This window comes from Emydura macquarii, unplaced genomic scaffold (assembly GCF_026122565.2).
Source record: "Emydura macquarii macquarii isolate MOO-44397 ecotype Brisbane River unplaced genomic scaffold, CSIRO-AGI_Emac_v2 contig_561, whole genome shotgun sequence".
Taxonomy (NCBI): Eukaryota; Metazoa; Chordata; order Testudines; family Chelidae; genus Emydura; species Emydura macquarii.
Genome location: NW_027130698.1, coordinates 12,079,846 through 12,087,561, shown reverse-complemented (window position 1 = coordinate 12,087,561; position 7,716 = coordinate 12,079,846).

Here is a 7,716-nt window from a genome sequence, read left to right as displayed (position 1 = left end):
ACTGATTGCAGCTCATGGTTTCCATGAAGATTGCTAAGAACTAGAATGCTAATGTCCTGGCTCATCTGATCCAAATCGGCTTTCTAGCTCCATTTTATTAATTCAGAATGCCAAACCGATTCTCTACAGCATCTTCAACTAGAGCAATTATTACCCAACTTAAATAAACTGCATCCCCAAAATATATAAACAACCTAATTTCTAAGCATCCTCCAGATCTGATTCAGACATATTTTGCATGCTAAACCACTGAAAATTAAAAATACTTGATGGCAAGAATAATAATATTTAGCACTTACATAGAGCTTTTCATCTTCAAAGCTGAACAAACATTAGCTGATTAATAATTTAACTAATAAATGATGTATATTAAAGTGTAACTAGTGGGAATGCAGGCCCCACTGGGTAGTATATTTTGATTTGATGTCTCAGACTAAAGCACTGAAATTTCTTTTTCCTTCAAGCCTTGGTGTAAAGTAGATCATTATTTGAGCAGCTAAACTAGCTTGTGATATTATTTAACTCTAAATTGCTAATGTTAGTCCATTCCTAAATAATATAAAACTAAAAGTATTTAAAAATCAAGAATTGCATTTTTTTTTCTTTTGTTTTTATGTCTGGGCTGGATGGGCAATAAAGAGGATGGTTGAGAACTAACAAATTGTTACATAATAAAAGGCTACTGGACTGTCATGCTAGATATCAGACTAAACTGCATTTACAAATGGCATGATTTCCATTTGATGTTTGTAAAACAAATTAGGCGGAAACGAACCTTATTCTAAAACATGGCTAACTACTGCACTCATCAAGAGAAAATAGACGACACAGATCATCTTTGAAGTAGCAAATGGCGCTACTAAAAAGTCATTAATATGCACACTAGAAAAAAAATTGACAGGCTCTTATGGCTGTTCTTCCAGACATCTAACAAGGGTTGTTTCACAAGGCCAATCAGATTTTGCTAAAGCTCCCTTTGTTAATTATTTGTTACTTTGAGTGCAGTGATAAAAGCATGTTAATATGCAGTAGTAGCCCTTTTTTAGCCTGCTTTAATTAAGGACAAACTCATTTAGTAACATACAGAATGCATCTAAAAAAAATGGCTTTAAGTTTTTATGGGTAACCAGACTTCCTTTCCCAGAGCACCCCCGGGCACTAGGTGGCATCACAGCACTTCCCCAGGCCATTGCTCTGCAATGTCCAGGTGGCTTTCCCACTCCAGTTCCAGTCCTAGGAGGCTCTTCCAGCCCTCCAGCCGAGCCCCAGATAGTCCACCCCTTCTGGGGTTGTCAGTGAATGGAACAAAAGGGGACTTAGCACAAATGAATCATCCACAGCTAGGGTAAGGCTCTCTTCTTTCAGAAGATGCTCCTCAGCCGGTGGCAGCCCCTACACTGAGTTCATAAGTAAATAAAGAATAGTCCCTTCTCAGGTGGGGCACATCAGGCAGCAGCCATCCAAGGAGCTTCTGCCTGTGGACAGTCCTCTCTCCAGGAGCTGAGGACTAGAGATTTGCTCTCCTCCCTGGTCTACCACCAGCTGAGCTGGCTTTCTCCTGTTTAAGCTCTGCCCTCCCCGCCTCATGTTTTGATGGCGAGGAGCCACCTGAGCCCATATTAACTCATTGACCCATGTTACCCTGTGTGGGCTTTGTGTATTCCGCCACATTAGGAGTCTTTTTTCTTTTGAATAAGCTTCTGTGTTTCCTCTGATTATTACCAGGAACGAACAATCTGCTAATTAGAGTTGGGTGAATATTATGGTCTGTCACAGCAGTTATTAAATACATATTGCCATTCTTCTCCATGGCCAAGATTTTGGAAAATACAGCACAACGTTAGGCTTCTAAGTGTATATCTAGGATTAAATAGTCAGAGGTCCATTGACTTCACTCCGACTTGGATTATTTATGTCATCTGAGGATTTGCCTCAGAGGCTCCTAAATAAGTGGACTGAGCAATCAGTGGGAGCTGCTGGATAAAAGTGCCATTTTTGCAAATCAGGCCACTTAAATATTTAGGAGCCTATAAATGGAATTAGCGCTATACTTTAGGGCTAAGATGTCCAGGTACCTGCTTTTTGACCAAAAAGTCCAGTCAGGCGGCTGCAGCTCCCAGCCCAACCTCCGCAGGCAACCTGGGCAGAGTGGAGGGGAGGGAGGAGAAAGGAAGAACAGCGAGTGATGGGGTGGGGGGATGATGCGGGACAGGGGTGGGGCCTATGGGGAAGAGGCGGGGCAGGGGAAGTTCCCACACTCCTGCTGGAGTGTCTGGTTTTCAAATATTGCAAAGTTGGCAACCCTGTTTAGGGGTCCTATTTTTGAAAATCTGGGCCCTAATACTTTTACTCGAGTCAAGATTTTGTTATCTTGACTCCTAAATAAGTGGACAGGGCATCCAATGGGTTTATTGAGATCTTGTATATGGCCTCATTTCAGCAAAGCACTTAACAGCATGCTTAACCCCATTGTAGCACACGCTTAATATTAAAGATGTAATTACGTACTTTGCTGAATCAAGACCTTTTTAAGTTGTTTGACAATCTTCCTTGCTGGCTGTTTAAGAACTTTAAAGAATTCTCCTGCTTGTTGATCACCCCACTTTTCACATCCTTATTGTAACCCTTCTCAATGGAGGGGGGAAAGAGGCAGTAACCTCTAAGCCTTTCTCAGTGCCCAAAGGATCTGTGCTGTTTTTCAATCCATTGTGCATTGAGTTATCTGGCCTATTGGCCTAGATAGGCTGATCGTGCCGCTCCATACAGCTCTAGAGTCCACCAATGGGGTCACCAGAATGTGATGCAAGAGTCTTCTCTTTCCGGCCCCTCTTCAATGGTGAGAACGTTCCATCTTCATTACTCATAGCCCCTGACGAACCCTGGAGTTGACTTTATTTCTACTCCAGTGAGTGAAGGTGGCAACTAGCTTTCTCTTCTGCTTTGCTCTCCTGCAAAACCATGTATAGTCACAATTATTCCACATCAGCTCAGCGACTGCCATTTCTTTCCCATATCCCACCTCATGCTTGACTAAGGACACAGCTGCAGCCTTCAGAGGTTTCATTCCTCTCACCTCCAAAACTGCTTGGTAACATCTCTGCTTGGCTTCTTGTCATCTGCTTCCTGTGACCAAGGAGGGAAAGATTTGTCTCTCGATAGACAATGACTATTGACAGTCATTCAGAGCTTAGGTAAAAACAATGAGAGTTCTGTAGCACTTTAAAGACTAACACATTTAATTTCAGCAGGCATAAGCTTTCGTGAGCTTCAGCTCACTTCCTCAGATGCAGTGGAAGTGCTACAGAACTCCCATTGTTTCTTCTGTATACAGACTAACACGGCTACCCCCTCTGGAACACAGCTTAGGTGTTACCTAAGGCTGGAAAGTAAATAAAAGTGAAAGCAGAGTAATCCATGATTGTCCCTCAGAAAAATAGGCCTCAGTGTTCCTATGCAATCAGTCTCCTTCAGCACATCTGAAAAATTCTGTTTAAAAATAGCATTTCGTCAAAACACAACAAAACTGTGACAATGTAAAAATAATCTAAATGGAAAGATTATGTTAAATGTATGGAGTCTTGCCCACTGGCTATTTAAGTACCAGGGAGAGGAAAATAAGGGCAAGAATTTCAGTATTGATAATGGAATTATGATAAGTAACAGCTTTAGAATCTAATGCTGCCCCTGTGGAATTTGGATTTAAATACGGAAGTGTCAATACCTGATTGAGATGAAAGGGAAGCATGGGTTAGTAGTTTAAACAGAGGAACGGGAATTCTGTATTCCATACTGGGCTTGGCCACTGATTTGTTGTGTGACTTTGATCAAGCCACTTAACCTCAGTTTCCCCTTCTGTGAAATAAGAGACAAATAAAATTTGGTTCCTGGGGGTGTTGTCAGGCTTTATTAAGGGTGAAATGTATGCATGAGAGCAGAATGGCGTAATGTCCTCCCATGAAGGATGTATCTACTTGAGTTCAGTATAGCCCATGTTACCAGTTTCTGAGCACCTCATAATCTTCAATGTATCTTGTGATGAGGGGGAATATTGTTCCTATTTTACAGATGGGTAATTGGGGTACACAGAGACTAAGTGACGTGCCCAATGTCATGCAAGTCTCTGGCAGGGCAGGAAATTGAATCTACATCTCATGAGTCCAAGACACGTGTCCTAACCACTAGGTTAGGACATCATTCCTTCCAGCATAAATCCCGCTGTACTGGGATGAGCTGGTAAAGGAGAGGGAATTTTGCATCTCCTAGACATGGCAGAGCGATGGTTTGGGCATTCCATTGTACTTTGACCACATGACCAGGTGGGGTGTTTCTGTCCCCCAAACTGCATAGTCTTGTTTGCCATACAAAACCCATTTACTTGGGCTTTATACTGGTGGGGGGAGTGGAGAGGGAGGAAGAATTTCCCCTGGGTGTTGTATATTTTCACCAGATGGCACCATAGACGTGTAAAGGATTATTATTAATGAATTAGTTAAATGATTAAATGAGTTTAAAAGCTAAATTATTTAATTATTCATTAAATTAGCCCCAAAACGGGCAGCAATGACGAGACGAGAAATCCATCTGCAAAGCTGTAACATAACTCACGCTAAAGAGTGTTTCTCTATTATTGAAGGAATTAGACCATAGGTTATAAACAAGTTGGCCAACAGCCTTTTTCAGGCATGCGAAGAATGATGTCTCTCTGGTGCATCGTTACAGATGATAGAGATGTGGGATTGAAGGCAAGAGCAGGTCATCCTTAATGAAAAAGTTTACACTTTTTGAATGTGGTATGTCTAAACCAAATCAATCCTTTTCTCAAGCTTAGGTGTGTAGTTCAGAAGAAACGTCCCTTAGGCAGAAAGGAGCATTTCTCAATGCTAGAGAGGCTTCCAGTACTTGTTCATGTATTCCAAACAGCATCACTTTTAAGGGAAAGATAATGGGCCAGAGTTATCCACTGTACAGCTCCACTGAAATCAATGAAGTTATACCTGGGATGAATTTGGCCTACTTGCTTTTAATATTCCAACTGAGACCAATTTTAAATAGTTCCCATTGACAATGGAAGGAAGATATTTAAAATGAGGAATGGGAATACTTTTACTAGGCACTTATTTTTTGTGTCTATAGGCCCTAAATGAAGTCAGGTCCCCACTGAACTAGGCACTGTACAGACACATAGGGTATGTCTAACTGGATCTGGAGGTTTAATTCCAACGTGGGTAGACATACCCACACTAGCTCTGATTGCGCTAGCATGCTAAAAATAGAAATGTAGCCAGAAAGGCGTGAGCAATGAGATGGGTGAGCTGCCTAACTACATGCCTAGTATTTCAGACAGGATCAGGTGGCCAACCCATCTCTCTATGGCTGTGCTGCTATTTATAGAGCAATAGCTCAACTAGAGTCAGTGAAGGTATGTCGATTCAAGCTGGAAATTACACCTCCTGCTCTAGGGTAGATGTACCCATAGTAATAGATAGCCCCTGCTCCAGGGAGTTAATAACCTCACTGAACAAGGCAGACAAAAGTAGGAGGAGAAGCAGAGGCACAACCAGGAGATGTAACTTCCTAATGCCACACAGTAGGTCAGGGGCAAAGCTGGGAATAGATCCCAGTTCTCCTGAGTTCCAGTCCGGTGCCCTAGGCAAAAACATAAATACCTTCACTGCCTACTATTCAGGAGTACGTGGAAATGCCCTTGACTATTTTGCAAAAGGATCTTTAATCTATTCTTAGGTACTGCACTCCTTCAGCAGGCGCTATAATATCTATTCTGGATCTATCCTATTCCCATTAGCAAGAATGGATGAAAAATCAGACTTCCAAATCATCACTAATGCAAGGGTTTTTTGGGTTTTTTTTTAAAGCAACATTTTTATAAAAATAGAAACCCGTTCTGCTCAGCTCTGCCTTTCTTTTTCTTTCCAGATCACTTTTGCAGAAGTATGAATGCTTGTTGGCACTGCCCTTATCATGTTACAAAGCAAAGTCTAAATAGTATTTGGCACCAGATACGTGGCAAATATTGTACACGCTGATATTTTAAACGTCACATGAGCCACCGGACTCATAGGACCTGATCCTGCAAAGTTTTAAGAATATGAGTAAATATACATGCCTATTGAAATCAATAGGACTACTCACACATATAGTTATGTATGGGCTTAAGTCATTACAGGATTAGTGCCTTATTCTACCAGATTGAATAGTCTAAAGACAAAACACTCTTTGAAGTTCATGGGATATCTATATGCAAAGCAGCTGTGGGATTGGGACTTGTATTGCTTGACTATTAATAATTTTAGTTTGTTTATGCTACAGAAATAGCTAGGAAGCTTCAGCATCTTTTTTCAGCTCAGTACTGAGATTCTTGAATTAGATTTTGAGACATCTTGTTTCACACATACTGCAGAGGCGGAGAATGGAGGCAAGTTGTCATGCATGAATGAAGATTCTGTGAAGTAGATAAAAGATATTTTCCCACCTCCTAATAAAAGTCACAAATGAGTCATCTGAAATGGGGGAGATTAGACATGGCCAATAATCTGAGTACTGCTTTGCTGATGGCAGATGTGATGAACTCTTGTCAGAAGAGTGACCCAGGATAAAGTTTGCGATTCACCTAAAAGCCCAGGAAACCTGCCAGTTTTTTGTGCGAAGATGCTCTTATTCTAAAGCTTTGAAACGGTGGTTTGGGATCTCTCTCTTTCTCTCTCCTCTTCAAATCCACAGAGTCTTAATTCTGAGAAGGGATTTCGAGCGATTTCTCAGAAGCTGCTCCTAACACAGGGGCTGACAATTTACAGGATATACATGTCAGCAAATAAGAGAGAAAAAAAATGAGCTTGATGTTCGTAGCCATCCAGAAGTCATCTAGATAAATCCTTAAACCCAGAAGCTGAATAACAAAAATGAATAAAACCTACTTGCAACATAATGGGAAGTAGGAAAACAATCACCGATAGACCTTTAGCTCCCACTAGAACTGGGGGACATTTTGAAAGCGTTAATTCATAGAGGCACTTAAACAGGTATTGCTTAAATTTATCTTTGTCATGAATTCTGGGCTGACAAAGAGTTACTTTAAAGTAATTTACACCATCCATGATAAAATGTGCCATGAAAAGGAAAGATTTAGATTTAACACAGGACTGTAAACTCCCAAGGACTTTTGAACAGTGAACAATGAGCTCAACCACCCTCTGGAGAAGTCTGACTGATGTGCAACCCCTGGAGTACTTGAGGCTAGAGGCTCTTGTATCTCACTATTTATAGCCTCTATGATAACTCGCCTATCTGATGTGTTTGACAAGGTGTGTGGGCCTCCAAAAGTGAAATATTGGGCATGAAAAGGGAAATTATGCTTGGTAGCAGCATGGATTTTTCTGAATTCTGGAGCCCCTTGCAGACGGCAGCGCAGTAAACTCTCATGGGTATACTGTGAATCTCACCATGTTTCATGTTTTTCTTAAAACCTTGGGAATCGCAGGTTCCATTTTTAAAAAGTACATTTCTAACTTGTTGAGAAAAACCTGAAAATATGAAGCAAGTATACCGTAAAGGCTCAGTAACCAGAAGGCAAATGAAAAGAATATAATATTTAAAATAACCTTCATAATTTTAAACCAATCTGATTTTTTTTTTCATGGTTTTGACCACCTGCATTTGGCGGTAGTGAATCTGGCTTGAGACCTGGGAAATATATGGAAA